The 25,849-nt window shown below is 41.9% G+C and overlaps 3 non-coding genes across 3 annotated transcripts; 2 read left to right on the top strand and 1 right to left on the bottom strand.

Moving 5' to 3' along the window:
- Positions 1–3,317: 3,317 nt before the first annotated feature.
- LOC136490364 (small nucleolar RNA R71) lies at positions 3,318–3,426 on the top strand. The gene has a single exon (XR_010767653.1). It is a non-coding gene; the product is annotated as a small nucleolar RNA R71 (small nucleolar RNA).
- Positions 3,427–11,155: 7,729 nt separating this feature from the next.
- LOC136490403 (small nucleolar RNA R71) lies at positions 11,156–11,262 on the bottom strand. Its single transcript, XR_010767696.1, has one exon. It is a non-coding gene; the product is annotated as a small nucleolar RNA R71 (small nucleolar RNA).
- An 8,899-nt stretch (positions 11,263–20,161) lies between these two features.
- Positions 20,162–20,270, top strand: LOC136490395 (small nucleolar RNA R71). Its single transcript, XR_010767689.1, has one exon. It is a non-coding gene; the product is annotated as a small nucleolar RNA R71 (small nucleolar RNA).
- The last annotated feature ends 5,579 nt before the right edge of the window (positions 20,271–25,849 follow it).

Genomic DNA, 25,849 nt, shown 5'->3' with positions numbered 1-25,849 from the left:
TATGCTTCTATGGTTTCCAATGGGATGGTTAGCCAGTCAACATTACTTAACAAAAATTCCATGTTGGGCAAATGAATTTCATTAACGCACCCACGATAAGTCATGACATAAGAATCTTCCTCTTGATCTATTTTCATCATGTGTGCTTGGAAAAAGTGATCATAATCAAGATAGACTCTATCGGTGGGTATGTAATTAATTAAAGCCCTATCAAGCAATCCCATGTTTCTTGCAAGTCTAGTGATTAAGCAGGTGCACTCAACATATTCATCACGTTGAAAAGTTCCTAGCCAATAATCTATCATGCCAATGATAGGAGAAATGCGAGTTTTATTTAGCATGGCATACATGATTTTCATTTCATCAACTCTAACGTTACAGATATCATTCCTTGGGAACAATGTCATAGCAAGCCATCGGTGCATAAAGCGCAAAGTGGGATTATGAATTTCACTAGTCCTAGGTTGAGTACAGCTATCTTTGTCACTAATTTCTTTCCAAAAGTCTACTTGATCAAATCCTTCTACGGCTCTATCCAAATTATGGTTGTATTTTTTATCAAAGCGTAGCAATACACTAAATTGTTTCCAAGTGTAGGTATATTGTTCACCGAAAAATCTAAATGTGACATGTGTAGCGGTCCTAGTGAGCATTTATAAAAATTCTATGGTAAGTTCCCTACACCCATCTTCATTTACTCGCCAAAAATTTTCCCATCCTATTGCACGGAAAATAACTTGGAACTCAGTGATCATACCTGTGCGGTTTAAAAAGACATGGTTGTAGGCATGGGTGTGATGAAATGTTCGGTCTTTGAGGATTCGGAAAGCTTGCCTCTCGCAATCATCCACCAAGATGATTTGCTCATCGCTAGTTAGAACGTGAATTGTGGCTTCTCCACTCTCTTGGCTTGCTTGGTCGATGGACATGGCATCGCTGCCATGGTTGCTTTGGCTTCCAGTCACGGAGTTGTCATCCGACGGGAACCGAATGTGCTTGTTGGCCTTCTTCTTTCCAATGCCCAAAGCACCTTTGAATTTCTTCATGATACTACAAGCAAGAGCAAGCTAGAGATAAGAGAGGTGTTAAGGATTAGGAAAACAAAAGAGCTACTCCCTTGTGTGATAAGTGGATCACCACTACGATGCTTCTCCTCTCCCTAATAAATCATTTGCTTAGTGATTTATGCAAAGATGCTCATGGAGTGGAGTACGAAGGAGAGAGGAGGAGTGTAACTTTAGCTCTTGGAAGTGAAAATGCTGGTGGTGTGTGCATGAGCTTCACAAGGACATAAATGAGTGGGAGAGAGAGCAAAGTGCCAAAGGCACTAGAGTAGGGCGTCGGCCCGCCCCCTTGGTGGCAATTCTGCCATCCCTTGCATGGATTCCCTCCTAGATGCCCTCACAAGTGTGCCACCAGGTGAATGAGTGAAAGGAAAATGCCAAGAGGTGAAAGAATGGATTGGAAATGTTGGAGGCAACGACAAGGTGATTGGAGGATAAAGAACAAAGTGACCATCAGATTTTTGCCTTGGCCTTGCTCTTCACATGCATGGAGGTGAAAGAAGCCAAGAGGGGGCAGAGGTGGGGCCGGCCGATGGCCAAAGATGGCCAGGTGGCCACCTAATCCCACCTTTTAATGATTTTCAACTTTTTAAGCAAGGTACTAAGCATGTTTTGACAAGAAATGATGGTGCATACCTTTGCTTAACTCACCTCGATTTAGCTCCTTAGATTCCTTCCATGCAAATGATCTATGGTGGCTTGCTCCCGTGAGTGATGGAATCATCGCTCTATTCATGCGTGATGGATATGTCGGGAGGCTTTAATTCCACCAACGAACATTGCTCCGGTCTTGGCTTGAAATGGAATATTTCTTCCTTGTCATTGATGTTGAGATGAATTTCTCCAGCTCCAACATCAATGTGAGCATTTGCCGTGCTAAAAAATGGTCTTCCAAAGATTAGTGGTGTTTTAGTGTCGGCACTATCCAACACCACAAAATATACGGGAACAAAATAGCTCCTTATCTTGATAGGAATATCCTTCGCTATTCCCGCAGGATATCGGATTGATTGATCGGCCAGCTGCAAACACATTGTGGTTGGAGATAATGAATTATGATTTAATTTATCATACACTACCTTTGGCATGACGCTAACGCTTGCTCCAAAATCACAGAGGGCTTGATCAAATTGCTGAGCACAGATGGAGCATAATATAGTAGGATTTCTTGGGTCCTTCTTTTTAGGCAGCTGATTAAGTATGGCTGCGATGCACTCCTCGGTCAATCTCACTACCTCTACCTTTGGCAACGGCTTCTTTTTGTTGAGTATATCTTTTAAATATTTGGCATATGTGGGGACCTACATCGCATCAATTAACAGTATATGTATATATAATTTTTGAATTACCTCGATGAATTTCTTGAATTGTTCATCCTTTGTTGCCTTTCTATTACGCTCGGGAAATGGTAACACCTCAGTGTCAAAGAACTCATGAGGGGTTGTATTTCCTTTTTCTTTGGGCACAATGGGGGCTTCTTCTTCAGTTGGGACTTCAATTACTACTTTCTTCTTTGTTGCTTCAGGATAAGGTGGATCACATGTGGTTTTTCCACCTCTCATGGTTATAGCATTAACTTTTTCATTATGTGAAAATTTTGAAATCAAAGTGGCTAATTGATTTTCTAGCCTTTCATTAAAGTTAAGCTGATTTCCTAAAGCTAAAGAAAATTCATCAAGCCTAGCATGAATATCTCCTAAGATCCTATCATGGTCAAGCAATTTAGCATGAATTTGCTCATTGATTTTGGCTTGACTAAAAACAAGATCTCTAAGGGAAGAATAATCGGAGGGATGAGTGGTTGAATTATCTTGATTAACTCACGGATTCCATCTCTGGTAAGGCTATGGTGGAGGTGGCCCATTTCCACCATCATTAAGAAGGGACTTAAGGTCTCTACTAGGGCAGACATCACTAGTGTGATTCATGCCCCCGCATTCCTCACATGGCAGGCTTACTTGTGGCTGTTTGGCTGCAAAGTATTCTATAGCGGCACAATATCTTTTCCAATTTGCTCTTTTTTCTAACTTATTTAAAAGATATTCCATAGATAAAGAATTAACTTCATAACTATGGGACGTACCTTTGAGATGGTCATCAGTCCATCCTTGGTTTTCCACCATCTTCTCGATCAACTCCTTCGCTTGACCCACCTTCAAAGAGAAGAATGCACCTCCGGCGGCAGCATCAAGGTGTTGACGGGACTCCATAGTGAGCCAGTGGTAGCAGTTCTAGATGAGCAACCAATCCTCCATTCTATGGTTAGGGCATATTTGGATGTACTCTTGGAGTCGCTCCCAAGCCTCCAAAATGGATTCTCGGGCTTGTTGTTGGAAGTTAGAATTTTGCTATGAAGAAGATTGGTTTTACCGATGGGGAAGAACTTGAGGAGGAAGTCATTTGAACACTTCTCCCACGTATTCAAGGATCCCGCGTTGGTATAAAACCAATGCTTTGCCTTTTCGAGCAATGAGAAAGGAAAAAGTCAGAGTCGAACGGTGTCTTGTGAGACTCCTCTAATTGAGATTGTGTTGCAAATCTCTAGAAAATTCTGAAGCTAAGCATTGGCATCCTCAGAAGGTTTGCCATGAAAAGGGCTTGCTTGTACCATGGTTATTAGTGCGGGCTTAAGCACAAACTCTTCTTTTCCACTAAGGAAATTAGGACCTATGGCTACATTGGAGATGGTAGGGAAGGAATAATCGTGAATTGCCTTTACAGTTGCACTGGAACTGGTTGATGCAATACTGCTAGGATGAATAAGTTCAGTGGGTGGAGGTTGGAAAAGACCAGTTTAGTCAGGATTTTTGAATAGACTGGGTCAGTTTGCGGAGGATTTGGATGGATCAGAGGGAGGTTTCTCTGAGGAGGGGTGATACTAGCTCTTTCCCTTCGAAGGAGAGCCTCAGGATCGTCCTGGAAATCTTTTGGCAAATTGAATCCACCCATACTTGACTGTCTATTGCAAAGCAAGCAGGAATCTAAACTAGGAAAAATCACTAGAACTACACTAAGCAAATATCTAGGCCAATGCCTTCCCCAGCAACGGTGCCAGAAATGCTTGTTGATATTTCTTATGACTATTGGATTAATTTTGCAAGCGCATAGAATATATCGATGTAGCACTTCACTTGGGAGTAAACCAAGTATCGTATTTATTTCCACAGAGAAGGTGTAGTATGACTCAGATAAATGATTAACTAAATTCTAGTGAATTACCTAGGCATGAATGTGATGATGTAAATGAAAGAAAACTACACTAACTAGAAACAAAAAAACAAAAGAAAATAGAACTATGGTCACAAAGTAGGTGAAGATAAATTAAGTACTATCTTAATTAAGTCAACCTATCAATTGTCTAGCAAGATAAGCAATGAATATAATTCTGGACATACCTGCCCTAAACTCACCCTAAGGTTGATTAGGCACAAAGCACCATGAGCCCTATGATTTAATAACTAATTCCAACGTGGTGGAATACAGAGGACAGATAGGGCTGTCACCACCTGCCACCTACCACAATCTATCCGGAGAACTAGCCACAACCCAAGGTACCCTATAGTCTAAGCACCACGCCTACACTAAGTGATACCACGCTAACCTTGCACTAAGATTAGAGAACCAACTAGTGACAAGGATCCCATATATCAGAAACTTACTAGCTAAACAAGAAATGATCAGAATATTCGCAACACTACTTTACTCTAATTGCAAGAAAGTAAATCCTGGAAATATAAGACAAGTACTAAAGGAAATATAAATAGAAAGCAAGAGTAGCTTACAAGTGCTTACAGAGATACTCCAAGAGACTTCTCCAAGCTCCTAGCTCTTCACTTCTTCACTCTCACTCTCACTACTAACCTAAACTTAGGAGTAGAGAGAATGATTCTACTTGGGATGCTTTACAACTAGGGAGAACACCTCTATTTATAGCACTAAGGAGCTAGGGGGTATTTGTAGGCAGTGGAGAGGCGGTGGAGGTGCCTTGGGCGCTGGGCGGCCTAGTGAGGGCACCGGTAGGCCCTCCGATGCACTGCCATTGCATCGTAGGGTCACGGTTTGCTCCCAAAGTCGGTTGCCTTTCCATCACGTGTGAAGATTTGGTCCGTATGGCAGTTGCAAGGTCGGTTGATGGCCTCCAAGTGAATGACAATGGGTCTATGGATCCAAGGTGAGTGAATCATGACCATTGCTTGAACCGACATGAAATCGATGTTTGTGAGGTAGGGTAGGAGCCATCCCACGGATCGGTGATGTGGACGGGGACAGGGTGGTGCTGGGCGGCGCCACATGGCCACAGGCCGGTGTGGCAGTGTGGGCATAGAGGCCCCTGCCATGTCCATTTGCCTCCATGTCACATATTTTGCTCCATTTTCACTATTTTTCCTGCATTCAAATAGATCTCATGTACAAGTGGAATTCCATTAGTAATAAACCAAATCTTTCCATTTTATGTTGATTTTCCCTTGAAATGTTGGCATTGTTGATGACTAAAATAGGTGTTTAGTGGACATCAACATTTGTGAGCTAGGCAAGAGCAACCTTGGAGAGCTTGGCTCCTTGGAAGAGAGAAATCTTGGTATGAATACTATGAAGAATTCTTCCAAAGTCCTGCTCTCATATTATCAATATAGTAGTGCATATGAACTAGACTATAGTTTTCATGTTATATTCTTAACATATGAACTAGCATATAGTTTGTATGTTATGATCTTAACATGTTCAACTTTATGCTTAACCATTCATATGACTTGTATGTGTCGAAGTAGAGCTAGGTTGAGGTGGTGGTTCGTCGTTCCCTCGGGTTTGCCCATATCCTATGTCGATTTGTAGGGTCAGAGTCCTGGGGGTATGGGTAGTTTCTTTGTACACGAGCGTGGTGCTTGGGTGCATGTCAACCTTTGGATATAATGGTGCCCCCCGGTTGAGGGGTAGGCGGCAGGTGGTGACAACCCTATCTGTCCCTTGTAATCCCCCACATTCGTGTATCGTGTAGGAGTGTTAAAGTCTCCCTGGCTTGCTGGCAGACCAGTGCTCAGAGATCTTCCCATCCATCTTACACTTAGCTCTAACTCTAATCATGTAACTTGTATGATCATCAACTGTTCTTTACACGACTATTTTTGACCATGCCTTCTCCACTTCGGACCATTCTTTTATTCTTTGTTTTTTCATTTATCCTTGAGGTTGGCCTAGATGTGTGTCCACTATCCTTGAAATACCATTTTTACCCATGTCATGAACTATTGGTTTACTAATGCAAGTATGCAATCTTATTCATGCTCATGCTAGACTCTTATACCTTGACCTCCTTTAGGAAATTATAAATAACGATACCCTAAATACTTCCGGGTGAAATGCTACAATGATAGATCCGTGCGCTTACGGATATTTTCTGTAATCGTTAAAGAACTATCGTAGTTGTTGTCTCTTGGAAGTGTCGCTAAGGTTTACTCAATCTTAGTGATGGTGTTAAGAAATACCAACAGGCATTTTTGGCGCCGTTTTCGGGTACGGACTTGAAACCTCCATACCTGGTGATTACGCTAAGAAATGCCAATAAGCATTTCTGGCGCTGTTGCTAAGGAGGGCATAGGTAAAAGAATCTAGTAGGACATGATCATGATCACATGCTTGTAACGGTAGCCATAGTTTATGTAGGCTAATTCTGCTTGTTTTCTTCCTATTGTGGATAAAAACAGGATATAGTGTATGAGCAGTTACAACCTGCCGGAAAACTACACCAATAATCTGGAGGCGCTCCTAAGGAAGAACAAGTCCCATACCACTTCTTCCTCTGCTACTCCACCAGTAGTTGACCTAGTCACCACCACACCATCCGCTACTACCATTATGGACAAGACACTCCACGACTACTCCACCCCCGTTGTTGCCAACGTGCCCATTGGGCCTGCTGTCAACACGGGAGCTAGAAATTTTGAGCTTCGCACTGACTAGATTACGATGGTGTAGGTGAACCAGTTATGTGGTTTGCCTAGCGAGGATGCAAGTGCACACTTGCAACACTTCCTAGAGCTGTGCGACACCATAGTCATCAAAGACATCGCACCAGCAAGCATCAGGCTCTATCCGTTTCCCTTCTCCCTCGCGGGGAAGGCAAAACCGTGCTTCCATAAGGAGAAGGAAGCTGTCAGTACGTGGGACAAATGTTCCATGGGGTTCCTCACAAAATCTTTCCCCATTGGCAAAATAAATTCCCTAAGGGGGAAAATTTCAAACTTCCAACAAACTTCAATGGAGTCCATCCCCAAGTCATGGGAGAGGTTGCAGGATTACATCCAGGCATGCCCACACCACGGGATGGAGAACTGGCTCATGCTCTAGAACTTCTATGAGGGGCTTACGCCCATGTTGAAGGGCATGTAGATGCCGTAGCTAGAGGAGCGTTCCTTTCCCTCACCATTGATGGAGCCACGGCTCTCATCAAAAAGATGGTGGCCAATCAAAGCTAGGGGGAGGAATAAAAACAACAAAAAGTCATGCATACCATGAAGGAGGCAGGTATGCTTGCCTCAAAATGGACTTATTGTTGAAAAGACTAAATGAACGGGCCCACGAGAAAGAAGCCATGAAGTCTATGGAGAGGTCGGGCACTCTGGGAATGATTGCCCTAAGACCCATGAGGATGTATCGTACATCAACAACGGGTTCCGACAAGGTAACAATAATGGGTGGAACAACCAGTCCCGTCCAAAAGGAGGTAATTCAAACTTTAACTCAAATTACAATTCAAATCAACCTTACTTTAAAGACCTAGTCCTAGGAGCACAAATCGACAAAAATCTTACTAAAAAACGAACTTATAATGACAAAATGCTAGAAAATATTAACTCAAAAATAGAAGATTTATCTTCCACTGTTAAAAATCAATTGAGCTTTCACAAAATGATAGAAACACAATTATAGCTCAAATTGTTGCTGCTGTTCCCATTAATAATAAAGGGAAGATCCCGGGGCAACCCGAGAATTCTCTTGAAAAAGTTAATGTGGTGACCACGAGGGGTGGTAAATCCACTCGTGATCCACCAAACCCTAACAATAAAGCAGGGAAAGCACAAGGGCAATAGGAGGAGGGATCTTCTTCAACAAAAACACAAAAGGATCATGAGGAGGAGGAAACGGCACCGCAAGACTTCATCAACACCAGTTACTTGTTGTTTCTGACAAAAATGAAAGCAAGCCATGGTCGAGCAATTTGCTCGTTTTGTTGAGATGATAGAGAAGATATATGTGAGCGTCCCCCTAATGGACGTCTTACAAGTACCTTCCTATGTAAAATACATGTCTACTCCACGCATCAAAATTGATGAGCACTACTTGATGCAAGGGCACCATTTAAAAAATGATGATGCAGGGAACCTTGTATTTTTCTTTTCAGAATATACAAATGAGATTCCACTCCCTAACCCAGAACTCTCTTTGTATAAATCCCCGTCACCCACCTTCACTCTTGTCGAACAAGAGGAAGCGCATAGGAGTTTTGTTTATCACAGGGCAACATGGAGCAGGGCTAGAGATGAAGCTAGCAGCTCTCAACAGCCACCACCGACATTGACACCGCTCGTGCCTTAGGTGTACCATGCAGAGTGGTTCCTAGCCATGCAAATGCCTGGGTTTGCACCTGGGTAAGAGTAGCTTACAAGAGCTTACAGAGATACTCTAGGAGACTTCTCCAAGCTCCTAGCTCTTCACTTCTTCACTCTCACTACTAACCTAAACTTAGGAGTAGAGAGAATGATTCTACTTGGGATGCTTTACAACTAGGGAGAACACCTCTATTTATAGCACTAAGGAGCTAGGGGGTATTTGTAGGCAGTGGAGAGGCGGTGGAGGTGCCTTAGGCACCGGGCGGCCTAGTGAGGGCACCGGTAGGCCCTCCAATGCACCGCCATTGCATCGTAGGGTCACGGTTTGCTCCCAAAGTCGGTTGCCTTTCCATCACGTGTGAAGATTTGGTCCGTATGGCGGTTGCAAGGTCGGTTAATGGCCTCCAAGTGAATGACAATGGGCCTATCTGTCCAAGGTGAGTGAATCATGACCATTACTTGAACCAACATGAAATCGACATTTGTGAGGTAGGGTAGGAGCCATCCCACGGATCGGTGATGTGGACGGGGACAGGGTCGTGCTAGGCGGCGCCACATGGCCACAGGCCGGTGTGGCAGTGTGGGAATAGAGGCCCCTGCCATGTCCATTTGCCTCCATATCACATATTTTGCTCCATTTTCACTATTTTTCCTGCATTCAAACATATCTCATGTACAAGTGGAATTCCATTAGTAATACACCAAATCTTTCCATTTTATGTTGATTTTCCCTTGAAATGTTGGCATTGTTGATGGCTAAAATAAGTGTTTAGTGGCCATCAACATTTGTGAGCTAGGCAAGAGCAACCTTGGAGAGCTTGGCTCCTTGGAAGAGAGGAATCTTGGTATGAATACTATGAACAATTCTTCCAAAGTCCTGCTCTCATATTATCAATATAGTAGTTCATATGAACTAGACTATAGTTTTCATGTTATATTCTTGACATATGAACTAGCATATAGTTTGTATGTTATGATCTTAACATGTTCAACTTTATGCTTAACCATTCATATGACTTGTATGTGTCGAAGTAGAGCTAGGTTGAGGTGGTGGTTCGTCGTTCCCTCGGGTTTGCCCATATCCTATGTTTGTCGATTCATAGGGTCAGAGTCCTGGGGGTATGGGTAGTTTCTTTGTACACGGGCGTGGTGCTTGGGTGCATGTCAACCTTTGGATATAATGGTGCCCCCCGGTTGAGGGGTAGGTGGCAGGTGGTGACAACCCTATCTGTCCCTTGTAATCCCCCACATTCGTGTGTCGTGTAGGAGTGTTAAAGTCTCCCTGGTTTGCTGGCAGACCAGTGCTCGGAGATCTTCCCGTCCATCTTACACTTAGCTCTAACTCTAATCATGTAACTTGTATGATCATCAATTGTTCTTTACATGACTATTTTTGACCATGCCTGCTCCACTTTGGACCATTATTTTATTCTTTGTTTTTCATTTATCCTTGAGGTTGGCCCAGATGTGTGTCCACTATCCTTGAAATACCATTTTTACCCATGTCATGAACTATTGGTTTACTAATGCAAGTATGTAATCTTATTCATGCTCATGCTAGACTCTTATACCTTGACCTCCTTTAGGAAATTATAAATAACGATACCCTGAATACTTTCAGGTGAAATGCTACAACGATAGATCCGTGCACTTGCGGATATTTTCTGTAATCGTTAAAGAACTATCATAGTTGGTGTCTCTTGGAAGTGTCGCTAAGGTTTACTCAATCTTAGTGATGTTGTTAAGAAATACCAACAGGCATTTTTGGCGCCGTTTCTAGGTATGGACTTGAAACCTCCATACTTGGTGATTGCACTAAGAAATGCCAACAAGCATTTCTGGCACCGTTGCCAAGGAGGGCATAGGTAAAAGAATCTAGTAGGACAAATCATGATCACATGCTTGTAATGGTAGCCATAGTTTATGCAGGCTAATTCTGCTTGTTTTCTTCCTGTTGTGGATAAAAACATGATATAGTGTATGAGCGGTTACAACCTGCCAGAAAACTACACCGATAATCTGGAGACGCTCCTAAGGAAGAACAGGTCCCATACCACTTCTTCCTCTGCTACTCCGCCGGTAGTTGACCTAGTCACCACCGCACCATCTGCTACTACCATTATGGCCAAGACACTCCACGACTACTCCACCCTCACTGTTGCCAACGTGCCCATTGGGCCCGCTGTCAACACGGGAGCTAGAAATTTTGAGCTTCACACTGACCAGATTACGATGGTCTAGGCGAACCAATTATGTGGTTTGCCTAGCAAGGATGCAAGTGCACACTTGCAACACTTCCTAGAGCTGTGCGACACCATAGTCATCAAAGACATCTCACCAGTAAGCATCAGGCTCTATCTGTTTCCCTTCTCCCTCGTGGGGAAGGCGAAACCGTGGTTCTATAAGGAGAAGGAAGCTATCAGTACGTGGGACAAGTGTTCCACGGGGTTTCTCACAAAATCTTTCCCCATTGGCAAAATAAATGCCCTAAGGGGGAAAATTTCAAACTTCCAACAAACTTCAATGGAGTCCATCCCCGAGTCGTGGGAGAGGTTGCAGGATTACGTCCAGGCATGCCCACACCATGGGATGGAGAACTGGCTCATGCTCTAGAACTTCTATGAGGGGCTTACGCCCATGTCGAAGGGCACGTAGATGCCGTAGCTAGAGGAGCGTTCCTTTCCCTCACCATTGATGGAGCCACGGCTCTCATCAAAAAGATGGTGGCCAATCAAAGCTAGGGGGAGGAAAGAAAACAACAAAAAGTCATGCATACCATGAAGGAGGCGGGTATGCTTGCCTCAAAATGGACTTATTGTTGAAAAGACTAAATGAACGGGCCCACGAGAAAGAAGCCATGAAGTCTATGGAGAGGTCGGGCACTCTGGGAATGATTGCCCTGAGACCCATGAGGATGTATCATACATCAACAATGGGTTCCGACAAGGTAACAATAATGGGTGGAACAACCAGTCCCGTCCATAAGGAGGTAATTCAAACTTTAACTCAAATTAAAATTCAAATCAACCTTACTTTAAAGACCTGGTCCTACGAGCACAAATCAACAAAAATCTTACTAAAAAACTAACTTATAATGACAAAATGCTAGAAAATATTAACTCAAAAATAGAAGATTTATCTTCCACTGTTAAAAATCAATTGAGCTTTAACAAAATGATAGAAACACAATTATAGCTCAAATTGTTGCTGCTGTTCCCATTAATAATAAAGGGAAGATCCCGGGGCAACCCGAGAATTCTCTTGAAAAAGTTAATGTGGTGACCACGAGGGGTGGTAAATCCACTCGTGATCCACCAAACCCTAACAATAAAGCAGGGAAAGCACAAGGACAATAGGAGGAGGGATCTTCTTCAACAAAAACACAAAAGGATCAAGAGGAGGAAACGGCACCGCAAGACTTCGTCAACACCAGTTACTTGTTGTTTCTGACAAAAATGAAAGCAAGCCGTGGTCGAGCAATTTGCTCGTTTTGTCAAGATGATAGAGAAGATATATGTGAGCGTCCCCCTAATGGACGTCTTACAAGTACCTTCCTATGTAAAATACATCTCTACTCCACGCATCAAAATTGATGAGCACTACTTGATGCAAGAGCACCATTTAAAAAATGATGATGCAGGGAACCTTGTATTTTTCTTTTCGGAATATACAAATGAGATTCCGCTCCCTAACCCGGAACTCTCTTTGTATAAATCCCCATCACCCACCTTCACTCTTGTCGAACAAGAGGAAGCGCATAGGAGTTTTGTTTCTCACAGGGCAACATGGAGTAGGGCTAGAGACGAAGCTGGCAGCTCTCAACAGCCACCACCGACACTAACACCGCTCGTGCCTTAGGTGTACCATGCGGAGTGGTTCCCGACCATGCAGATGCCTGGGTTTGCACCTGGGTATCAGCCTAGCTGGGGACATGCCCCACAACCACACAAGGCCGGTGGATCGGGATGTCATGATGCCGATGCCGCGGCATGGACGCACCACTCGTTCGACTCTGAGGGGCTACCACCACCCGTCCATCCACAACAGTCTACATCGGACCGTCGGGAGTTGGACGGCATGAACACTCGCCTGGAAAGATTGGAAATCCGCACTGGTAAAATTCAAATTACACTTAACACTCATGTGCAAGATACGAGACAGTGGCACCTACAGCAACATCAACAGTTCGCTGACATTAATGCGCTGCAGAGACAACAACAAGAAGCACTGGCGGCCTACTGGCGGTCCATGGGATACAATCCCCGACCATAGGCCCAGGGCTAGCTCGGGGGAGGACCCCGCAGAGGTACCTTGTATCTTTTTCACATTTATTTTTTGCATTTATCTATTTATTAGCATTTAAAAATCAAAAAATTAAAAATACCAAAAAAATGAAATATGATAAAAACAACAAAAATATTTATTCTACTCTCATATGTGTTTTAAGAATGTTTAATTTCTCCTATGTTGAAATGATGAATAGTTGCTCTGTCTATATTCATCTGTTCCTAGGCTGTAACTTAATATTTCCCAAGATTTAAGTTTGTTGGCTAAAAATATCTCATCCTAAAAACTTGAAAACTTGTGGGTTGCAAATGCATGCTCCTTTTCTAAGTTGTTGCGAGTTATGATATGGTATAAATAGAATTTACTCTGACTTTATTCTGAGAGAAACTTGTCATCCGGAGTTTTTAATTCCAAAAATACTAAAATTCAAAGTTCCTCAATGATTATGAATACCTACCAAGACCATTTGAAATGATTCAAAATTCAAACCTTAGTCATACGCTACTTGTTTGAGCATTAAGCTTTGTCAAACTGTTGTGACCCAAGTTGAGATTCTCGTCATGCACCCGTGATCAAGACACGCGTACACCCACAAATAAACTGCTAACTTTTACACTGAGAGCTACGTAAAAACATGTTTTTCGTCCACCAAATAATTACTCCATTCACTTTATCATGTGCCTCTCTCTCAAAAATTTCATATGCCAAAAAGAATAGTATGGGCTATGCTAAAAAAAGAGAAGATAGAAAAGAAAAAAAATATCCACGCCAAAAGGCATGAGAGAAAAAAAAATGCATGCCAAAGAGCTTGAAGAGAAGAAGAAGAAAGAAAAAAATAAAGATAGCACATGCTTTCAAATAAAAGGCATTCATCCAAAAGAGAGATTCATGATCAAAGGAGTACCAAAAATATTTTAGAAATAGGAACTTTATGAAAAATCCCACACACTTGCACGTCTTGATCATGGTGTATGACTTGCATCTCCTTGAGGTCTGGTTTTTTACTTAGCAAAATATGTGATGCAAGTATGCCCCAGTTTTCATACCTACCCAAAACTCCACTCAAAAGCCTTTAGTGGTAGGATATGAAAAAGAAGGCAAAATACCAAATGCCTTGGTAAGGTTTCATACACATTGAGCGATCAAGAGAATCATTTAAGGAACTTACATTTATTTTTGGAAAACTCATAAAACCTTCGGATAGATAGTCAATCAAAGAATGAATGATTGGTGATTCTATTATAACTGTTCTATCTTGCAGCCGCCCAAGAACTTGGAAAAGCTATACGCCCCACAGGGATTATTGGTGTTTATTAACGTGTCACTTGTTTGAGTTCTTAGCCACCAATTATAAACCTATATCCCCTAACTTTACTAGGTTGTCATCCCTAGTGACGATGCTAGAGATATGTGTTGGTACTACATAGTATTACTACTAGAATAACACTAAACAGTTCTTTAGTAATTATGTGACTAGAGAGAATATATATAAATCTATGAATAAAAAGTATCCGTAAGCGCACAGATAATATACCATTGTAGCATTTTTATCGAGAGTATTCTAGGTATTATTATTTATATTTTTACCACTAGGAAGGTCCAGCATGAACATGTATTGATAACTTATACTATTGAAGGAGAAATAAACCATAGCCATTACTCTACTCACAACAGGGATAAGTCATAGGATATGATATGTATAAATGATAAGTAATAATAATGATAAATCAGTCAGAGCACTCCTTTCTATAGTGTTAGCATGGTCAGGTAGAATATTAGAGGAATAATTCCTAAGTCATTCTTAATTACAAGTCAAAGCATACATTTGATTAGAGCAATTACACCTAGTAATCATGGCTATAATCATCATCATATCTACACATAAGGGATATTACTAAGGAAGATTGAGGGCAGAGCTCGTTCTACCTTCGTAGTCGGACCCTACGTGCACCTATATTCGGGGAGTGGACTACAAAGGACTCAATAGGAGTGTCACATCCGCGATCTACCACATGACCTAGAATATAGGGTGTATCCGTAGGTAAACAATATATAAGCACCACGCTTACACAATGTCGACCACCCACCCCGTGTACTTTAGAGTGAGCGCTATACAAACTTGTGCAAAAACATAATGATAAACTAGCTATACTATGTATATAATCAAAGTAGACGTTGAACATCATAACAAAGAACATGAATAAGATGAACACTGAGATTGTCATAACAATTGTAACTAGCATATAAAAATAATGGAGAAACAATAGAGAGAGGGGTACAAAGTTTATACTGAACCATGCTCTTGACAAGATCGGGAATCCAAGTGAAGTCCTGCTTACCTCTCTCTAGATCTATCCTAACTAGTTATGCTATGGAGGAGGAGCTCTAAGGAGATTAGGGTTTCTGTCTTCTCAAATGACTTGATGACTTAGGTTCTGCTTAGGGGGAGAGGCAGGGGCTGGATTATATAGCCCTGAGGGTCCAACGTGAGCCCTTGGATCAAACCGACTTAAGCAATGACCTAGATGCATCCTCAAAGGCAATGGGAAACCAACATAGCGATGAGGCATATAGGTGGGGTCCATAGGGGCCGGGTGGCCCCACCTATCAGGTGGTGGCCCTCCGCTTCGGTGATGTGGCTTCTGGACCCTTCTAGAGTCTTCCCACGTGGTTACCACGACGAAACTCCGTATTTTCCTTTGACGATTAGGTCCTCGGCGGTTTTTTGATTAAACCCTGCTAGAAATACAGATTCACCAAAACTTGTAGAATTTATTAGTTTAAACCCCTAAACCTTCATTGGTGATTATATTTATGCCCTTATGCATGTTTAATTGATAGTTTATATTGGTTATTAACTACCATCAACAACTCCCCCAAGCTTACCTTTTGCTAGTCCCTTAGCAAAACTAAAATTAGTAACTAAATCTGGAGTTTAAGGATTTTGAAAACATTGAAGCAACTCCTCAAAAGTACACATGTGTTCAAACAAGAATTCTCCTCCGGATTAGAATAAACCAATTTGACTTTCAAACTTATCCATATTACCTTCAACCATGGGGCTTCTCAGCCTTCACTTAGGTCTTGAGCAATTGAAAGACAGAACAATCAAGTCAAGCACTATGTCTCAAGTTCTTCGCTCAACCATTATTCTGGAGTTTTTATAGATTTTCAAAATTAAACTCAAAGCTTCCCTTGTATGACACTCTCAAGTCTCTCAATATTTGTGGTATTTACGGATCCTTACCAAGGCAATAATAATGTTATGCCTTTCTCTTCCTACAACTAAGGCTTATGTGGAGTTCACAGGTAGGGAGATAGCATAAAGAGCATACTTGCAATACGTATATTGTAAAGTCAAACAATGGATCCAAAGAGAGTTGAGTCATACAATCAAATCAAGATGTGCATATGTGTGGATGTATATGGTGGATATATATGGTGGCTAACCTAATTCTACTTTGCTCCTTGAAAACATATCTCTCTTTTGAAACTTAGAAACAATTTTGCAAGAAAACATGGGCTATCTTATTCATCTCTTTCTTTTTTTAGGCAAGCATCGGAGTACCTATTGTTTTCAATATCACGAACACTTGTCCATTTTGTTTTCTTTCTTTCTTTTTTCTTTTTTTATGAATAACTTTTGCATAGCCCCATGTCTCTTTTGACTGCAACGAAACTTTTGAGAGATAGCAACAAGAACTTGGAGCATTTATTTGGTGGATATCCTATAGGGCATATTTTTGGTATTTTCTCCTAGTGTAGGGGTAAAACATTTTTGGGTGAATCTAGATGGATGGCATGTTGTTGCGCCTACCCCTAGTGTAGGAGTAGTGCATATTTGGGTGGTGTGTACATGATCTTGATTTTAAGAGCATGACAAACCTCTCAGAAGACATCAACAAAGCTTGACTAAACTCAATGCAAAACAAGCAGCATATATGAGTGGAAGTTTTCCTAATCTAAATATCATATATGGTCTTGGTAGGAATTCAAGTTTTGTCATATAGGAGCTCATCATGTAAGATTTTTATGTTTTTCAAAAGATAAATCTCCAAAACTTTAGTATCACTAGGAACAAGATAAACAACAGCTCAGACCTTCTCATATCATATCCGTCATCTACCTAGACTTAGATCAAGCGTATGCTACCCACGAGTTTCAAGTTCAGAGTAAATTCTTATATCAAAACAGTCTTATCCAAAACTCGGGCGAATTCAAGGCTGAAAACTAGATACTTGAAAGGAATTATCACCGAGCAACAATTCATCATTTCCATTGCAAGAGATTATCCTCAGAGCTCATTTATTTAACTCCTCAAAATTAGACACACTCTTTTATTTTGTTTTTCATTTTTAAGATCACACCTTACTATATATATAGCTAAGATGAATTTTTATTTTGTTTTTGATTATTATGCATCTTTTTATGACTTTAGCAAATATATAGAAAACTCAAAGATAGTAAAACTGAAAAGGGAAAGAAATACTTAGCTAGATACATGGGGGATGCTCCTCCCCCAAGCTGGATGTTGTCATGGTCTTTCTTAAGATCTTTCTCATCCTTCTAGAAGTTGTTTTCCTCATGCAGCGGCTATAGCAGCGGTTTGGAAGAATGTACTTTGGATGGATGGTTTTACTTCTGATCATCCTGTAAAATACTCCAACAAGAACACCAAAGCTCGTGGTACAGATTAGGATAAGGGGTTAGCAGTCAGCCATTCAGAGATTTGTTGTCCTTAGAGGTTTAGACAGATTTCCTAATTGACAAAGTTCTAGCAGGATGTCTATTTAATATTTTTGGATTTTATTATTTATTTAATACAGAAAGGAAATACGCATGCATTTTTATTTTTATTTTTATGCCACCACAGTGAATAATCCCATGGGCTTTTACACACCATAGATTTATTCACATGGGGGCTTAGGATTTTCCTGATGCAATGATGTAATGCAATAATGAAACTTTTTATTTTCTTTTCTAAATGTAATGCTAATGTAGAAAAGTAAATATGCTAAAGTGAAAATAATTCATACAATACTAACAAGTAAATATGAATAACTACCGATGTTACCTCACGGTTAGGGTTCAGATTTTTAAGTCCTTCAGACAGAACTTTATTGGAGAAGAGTCCTTCACTTTTTGGGTGCATCATCTGGTCCTGAGGATGGGGACCCAGATGGCTGCACATCTTGTGATGGTGATTCCAATGATGATGTCACCTTTTCTTTCCATACCTGCCTGGATTGTGGACTTGTCTTAGGCAGAGTAGGTTCATCTTTCACAGGCGCTTTAGGTTCTTCATCTTCCCATCCATTCCATCAGGGTTGGCTCCTTTGACGTTGGGATGATCGATGTCCCCTCTTGGAGCGGCTCTTCTTCGGCTGTTCATAAGTAGTATAACTATTGAAATAACACCGTACCTTTTCTCCAGGGAATTGGAAATGGACTTGTCCAGATCCGACATAGATGATCGCGTTGGTGGTGTTGAGGAATGGTCTTCCAAGGATGATGGGTGTATCGTATTCTTCTTCTCCTATGTCCAGGACCATGAAGTCAGTAGGGGCATAGTGATCTTGTATTCTTACCATAACGTCCCTCGCTATTCCCTCAGGGAATTGGATTGATTGGTCCACCATCTACAACTGCATATATGTAGGAAACAAAGGTTCATTACCGAATAAATATCCATACGTTACCTTGGACATTATATTGATGCTCGATCCAATGTCACAGAAGGTCTTGTGGAAGATTCTTTGTCCAATGGTACACTCGATCATCGGTACACTAGGATCATCCTTCTTGGCAAGGAATGGTGAAGCGAGGAGGTGGTCGTACTCAGATCGGACTGTGTTGATCATGTTGACCATTTCTTCTTGTGGCTAACTAGTCTTGTTCTTCCACCTTCTTCGGTTGTTCTTCTTCTTGGTCACTATTGTCTCTTTAGGCATATATGCCTTTTGTGGATGACTAGGAGATTGCAAGATGCGGTTCATGAAAGAGAACTTCTCCTTTTTATCCTTGATCATGAAACATATCTTGGCACTATCCGCATAGATGATGGCTTTTGAGGTGCTTAGGAAAGGTCGGCCCAAAATAATGGGTGCCCATACATCTCCACCTGTTTCCAAAACCACAAAGTCTACAGGAACATATGATTGCCCCACTTGAATAATAGCACCTTCAAGAATTCCCTTGGGGTAACAGAGTGACTGATCTGCAAGCTGCAAACACATATTTGTGTTCAACAAAGTATCTCCATTAATTCAATCATAAATTACCTTAGGCATGATGTTGACACTTGCTCCGAAGTCATAGATAGCTTCTTGGAAAATGTGAGGTCCAGTGGCGATCGGGATGATAGGTCTCCTAGGATCACATTTCTTGTTAGGTAAGGCGTATTCTATCCACCTTCCCATCGATGGCACTGTGTAGTAGTAAGCTGCATTGTGAATATTGATAAGATTTGCAGTTTCTAGATCTTTTGGTTGCCCCAGAATCTTACCTTTGTCAGACGGAGGAACAGCAGTCGCCGGCTGAGCTATTTGTGATTCTATCATTTTATTAAAGCTACGTTGGTTCTTAATGGCAGAAGCAAAGCTATCCATTCTATTACTTATATTTTTGAGAATTTTATCATTGGAAGCTACCTTTCTAGATAATCCCTCTATAAGTTTGGACTGACCAGCAATTAATTCTCTCAAAGGTGTTTGATTGAAATTATTACCTTGATAGTTACCTTGATAATTACCTTGGTAGTTCGGCCTTTGTTGCTGGTTCCATCCTTGATTCTACTGAGGCTGAAAGAAGTAGTTGTTGTTGACAAAATTCACATCCTCATGGGTCTTAGGACAGCTATTCCCTGAATGCCCAGTGCTTCCACACACATCACATGTCATGTGAGAATCATGAATGTGCATGACTTCTTGCTTTTCATTAGCTCGATCTTCTAGCTTCTTCATCAGTAGGTCCATCTTGGCAGATAGCATGTCTACCTCCTTGAGTTGATGCATACCTCCACCTCTCTTATGGGTCTGAACACGTTCTTCATTCCAACCTTAGTTGGAGTCCATCTTCTCCACAAGAGTGGTCGCAGCTGGAAGTGTAAGTGACAAGAATGCACCTCCAACAGTAGCATCCATGGTCTCACGGGTACTGTTGGTTAACCCATGGTAGAACATCTACATGAGTAGCCAATTCTCCATCCCATAATGGGGACATTCTGATATATAGTCTTGAAAGCATTCCCATGCCTCAGGGACATATTCATCATGTTGTTGCTGAAAGCTTGAGATTCTCCCACGCAGAGCATTGGTCTTGCCTATGGGAAAGAACTTTGCTAGAAAGGCAGTGGATCAGTTATCCCATGTAGTATTTATATCTTTATTGGTGTACAACCACTGGTTTGCCTTTCCCAAAAGTGAGAATGGGAAAGGCGAAGTAGTATGGCATCCTAGGTTACTCCTTTGATGGTGAAGCTGCTGCAGATCTCCAAGAAGTGTTGGAGATGTGCACTTGCATCTTCATGTGGCTTTCCACAAAACTGGTTTGCTTGCACCATTTTGATGAGAGCTAGCTTAAGCTCGAATCCATTGTCTTCGACAATGACTGTTGGTCCAGTACGGATCTTGGTTGTAGTTAGAGCAGAGAATTCATGGAGAGTCCTATTAGCCATGGCTTCAAATTCTGGTGTTAAGCTTCGCCTTATATGGCTATCTTCCAATTTCAAAGCAGAGACTTTCATGAGTTTAGCTCTGGTCCTCCTGATTAATGCTTCTGGATCTTCAACATAGTTTGTTGGAAGGCTAAAACCAATCATACATTACCCTACTTAAGATACACAAGTAGACAAAACAAGGGTAACTCTGCTTGAGCAGAGGTCAGTGGTTTATCTCGATCACATCAATAAGCATAAGTTTATCAATACTTCCTTTGTCTAGCTACCTTCCCCGGCAATGGCGCCAAAAATGCTTGTTGGTGTTTATTAACGTGTCACTTGTTTGAGTACTTAGCCAGCTATTATAAACCTATATCCCCTAACTTTACTAGGTTATCATCCCTAGTGATGATGCCAGAGATATGTGTTGGTGCTACATAGTATTACTACTAGAATAACACTAAGCAGTTCTTTAGTAATTATGTGACTAGAGAGAATATATATAAATCTATGAATGAAAAGTATCCGCAAGCGCACAGATAATATACCATTGGAGCCTTTTACTTGAGAGTATTCGAGGTATCGTTATTTATATTTTTACCACTGGGAAGGTCTAGCATGTACATGTATTGATACTTTATACTTTTGATGGAGAAATAAACCATATCCATTACTCTACTCACAACAGGGATAAGTCATAGGATAAGATATGTATAAATGATAAGTAATAATAATGATAAATCACTCAGACCACTCCTTTCTATAGCATTAGCATGGTCAGGTAGAATATTAGAGGGATAATTCCTAAGTCATTCTTAATTACAAGTCAAAGCATGCATTTGATTAGTGCAATTACACCTAGTAATCATGGCTATAATCATCATCATATCTACACATAAGGGATATTACTAAGGAAGATTGAGGGTAGAGCTCGTTCTACCTTCGTAGCCGAACCCTACGTGCACCTATATTCTGAGAGTGGACTACAAAGGACTCAACAGGAGTGTCACATCTGCGATCTACCACATGACCTAGAATATAGGGTGTATCCGCAGGTAAACAATGTATAAGCACCACGCTTACACAATGTCGACCACCCACCCGTGTACTTTAGAGTGAGCGCTACATAAACTTGTGCATAAGCATAATGATAAACTAGTTATACTAAGTATATAATCAAAGTAGAAGTTAAACATCATAACAAAGAACATGAATAAGATGAACACTGAGATTGTCATAACAATTGTAGCTAGCATATAAAAATAATGGAGAAACAAGAGTGAGAGAGGTACAAAGTTTATACCGAACCACATTCTTGAGAAGATCAGGAATCCAAGTGAAGTCCTGCTTGCCTCCCTCTTGATCTATCCTAACGAGCTATGCTATGGAGGAGGAGCTATGAGGAGATTAGGGTTTCTGTCTTCTCAAATGACTTGATTACTTAGGTTATGACTGGGGGGAGAGGCAAGGGATGGATTATATAGCCTTGAGGTTCTAACGTAAGCCCTTAGATCAAACCGACTTAAGGAATGGCCTAGATGCTTCCTCAAAGGCGGTGGGAAACCGACATGGCGACGAGGCTGACAGGTGGGGACCATGGGGGCGGAGCGGCCCCACCTATCATGGGGTGGCTGTCCGCTTCAGTGATGTGGCTTCTAGACCCTTCTAGAGTCTTCCCACGTAGGTGCCGTTGTAGAACTCTATATTTTCCGTTGACGATTAGGTCCTCCATGGCGGTTTTCTGATTAAACCCTGTTGGAAACACAGATTCACCAAAACTTGTGGAATTTATTAGTTTAAACCCCTAAACCTTCATTGGTAATTATATGTATGCCCTTATGCATATTTAATTGATGGTTTATATTGGTTGTTAACTACTGTCAATAGGGATCAAGGTAAAAGGATGGATAAAAATACCAACTTATTTAAATTGCAGAAGAATACTTTGTTATAGGCATGGCACTTATGAAATATATTCGACATTGTAGCAACTCCTAATCAACAACCAAGTACTTAGCTATTTGCTCGGGACAAGCAACGGTTAAGCTTGGGGGATTTATTGGCGGTCACTAACGATTAAATCCGACCCCCAATTACTATCCAAAATAGAAGAAACAAACAAACTTTTGACACATATGCATATACTATTGACCTAGTTCCACTTGTATTGGAAAAAACATGTTTCATAGGACACATTCGAATACAAGTGGAAAACCAAGAAAAAGGCGCAAAGCAGAAAGTGTAATGCAAAAATGCGCAAAGGAAATACATGCAAAGGCCCATCCAATCAACGAATCTGGGCCGAGCACCGACATGGGAGGGGCCCAGTCCCAACCAGGAACCAACCACATGAAGGCGGTTACGAGGCAGGCCCACCAGGGTGCAGGCGCACCAGGGGTGCAGCCACACCCCAGGGGCTGCCACCTGGGCCTAGCTTCCACCGACGGATGCATGGTGACATGCAATGATGGTTTAGGCTAGTTTCCTATTTTATTGGCGCTAAACTGACCATGTTGTAGTATAAATCTAGGGGTGGAGCTCTCTCCTAAACACACACTTCATTTGGGCTCTACACCTCCACCTCCACTTGTACGCTTTTTACCTTTTAGTAGTATTTGTGAGCTAGGCAAGAGCTACCTTGGAGAGCTTGGCTCCTTGGAAAAGAGGAATCTTGGTATGAATACTATGAAGAATTCTTCCAAAGTCTTGCTCTCATATTTACCATATAGTAGTGCATATGAACTAGACTATAGTTTTCATGTTATATTCTTGACATATGAACTAGCATATAGTTTGTATGTTATGATCTTAACATGTTCAACTTTATGCTTAACCATTCATATGATTTGTATGAGTAGAAGTAGAGCTAGGTTGAGGTGGTGATTCGTCGTTCCCTTGGGTTTGCCCATATCCTATGCTTGTCGATCCATAGGGTCAGAGTCCCAGGGGATATGGGTAGTTTCTTTGTACACGGGCATGGTGCTCGGGTGCAAGGGAACCTTCGGATATGATGGTGCCCCCCGATTGAGGAGTAGGTGGTAGGAGAGGACAACCCTATCCGTCCCTTGTAATCCCCCACGTTCGGGTATCGTATATGAGTCTTAAAGTCTCCCTGGCTTGCTGGCAGACTAGTGCTCGGAGCTCTTCCCATCCATCTTACACTTAGCTCCAACTCTAATCATGTAACTTGTATGATCATCAACTATTCTTTGCACGGCTATTTTTGACGATGCCTGCTCCACTTAGGACCATTCTTTTATTCTTTGTTTTCCCTTTATCCTTGAGGTTGGCCCAAATGTGTGTCCACTATCCTTGAAATACCATTTTTACCGTTGTCATGAACTATTGGTTTACTAATGCAAGTATGTAATCTTATTCATGCTCATGCTAGACTCTTATACCATGCCCTCCTTTGGGAAATTATAAATAACGATACGCTAAATACTTCTGGGTGAAATGCTACAATGATAGATCCGTATGCTTATGGATATTTTTTGTAATCATTAAAGAATTATCGTAGTTGGTGATGGTGTTAAGAAATACCAGCAGGCATTTCTAGCGCTGTTACCGGATATGGACTTGAAACTTCCATACTTGGTGATTGCGCTAAGAAATGCCAACAATGGTCGGCCCAGGAAAGCATGGTAGATTCCGAGGAAGTCAACCACCTCGAAGGTGAGCAGCTCCTTGTGAAAGTTGTCTGGCTGGCTGAAGGTAACATTGAGCCAGATACGCCCGAGGGGCATGGCTTCCTTCCCTAGGACAATCCCGTACAATGGCGCCTTGCTAGGACACAGGCTGCTCCATGGGATGCCCATCCTATCTAGGGTGCTGGCGTAGAGTATGTTGAGGCCACTACCTTTGTCCATTAGCACCTTGGTGAGGCATGTGGTACCCACGATCAGGCTAACCACGAGAGGGTAGCGTCCCAGGTGAGGAACGGGATTGGGGTGATCCCCCTGGTCGAAGGTGATGGCCGTCTAGGACCATCAGAGTCATGTCGGGGCGGTGAGAGTGTGGACAGCGTTCACCTCCTACTCAGTGATGCGGCACTGCTAGCAGGACTCATATGCCTGGGAGCCCCCGAGGATCATGAGATAGCGATCGACCTCGGAGAACTCGGCTTCATCCTGTAGGGCGGCATCCGCTGGTTTGTCGGAATTTAGGGCTGGCTTCTTGGCCTTGCCCTACTGGCCGAAGGTACCACAGATGTAGCCCATTATGGTGGCATAGTCCTTGAGGAGGTGCTTTACCTACCCTATATGGAATGAGTAGGGGGCTTCGAGCACCTTCTCGAAGCACTCAGGCCGCACGACGCGCCGACGGGGTTGAGGCCTGGCAGCACGGTCGGTCGCTGCCACCATCTCCTCTCCGTAGCGCTTCCGGTCCTTGTTCCTCTGGCTGCAGCAACACTGGGACGATGCAGGGTCATCGCTGCCATCCCCACCATTGAGGTGGGTGGCAGCTTTGTTCTTGCCGTTGAAGTTGGCCTGGACCAGCAAATTCAAGAAGTCTTCAACAACGAAATTATTGCTGGCGATTGGAGAACAGAAATAACTGATTATCTTAAAAACCCATCGCAAAAAGTCTCCTGGAAGCTCAGGTACAAGTCAATGAAATATGTATTGCTTGATGATCAACTATATTACAAACAGTCGATGGGGTGTTGCTCAAGTGCTTGGATCAAGAAGACGCTAAGGTCCTCATAGGTGAAGTCCTAAAGGAGTTTGTGGAGCTCATCAGTCGGCTTATAAAATGAAATGGATTATTAGGAGGTCTGGTTGTTTTTAGCTGATAATGTTGGAAGATCATTTTGAATATTATAAAGGTTGTCAAGATTGCTAGAAATTCGGTAATGTTCAAAGCTCGCCAGCATCAGTTATGAATCCTATAATCAAGCCATTGCCGTTTAGAGATTTGGAATCGATCTAATCAGCCAAATTTATTCACCATCTAGCAAAGGTCATAAGTTCATAGTGGTAGCAATAGATTATTTCACCAAGTGGGTTGAAGCAATCCCATTGAATATGGTGACATCGCCGAACATGATTGACTTTGTCCAAGAACATATTATTTAGCATTTTGGGGTTCCCCAAACCATCATGACTAATCAAGGGACAATGTTCATGTCTAAAGAATTCAAAAGTTTTGCTGCTAATATGGGGTTTAAGCTATTGAACTCTTCTCCTTACTATGCTCAGGCTAATGGACAAGCTAAGGCATGCATTCAGACG

The sequence above is a fragment of the Miscanthus floridulus genome, chromosome 10 (genome assembly GCF_019320115.1).
Source record: "Miscanthus floridulus cultivar M001 chromosome 10, ASM1932011v1, whole genome shotgun sequence".
Lineage (NCBI taxonomy): Eukaryota > Viridiplantae > Streptophyta > Magnoliopsida > Poales > Poaceae > Miscanthus > Miscanthus floridulus.
Note: the sequence above shows the minus strand (reverse complement) of the source record. Positions and strands in the feature narration are given on the sequence as shown.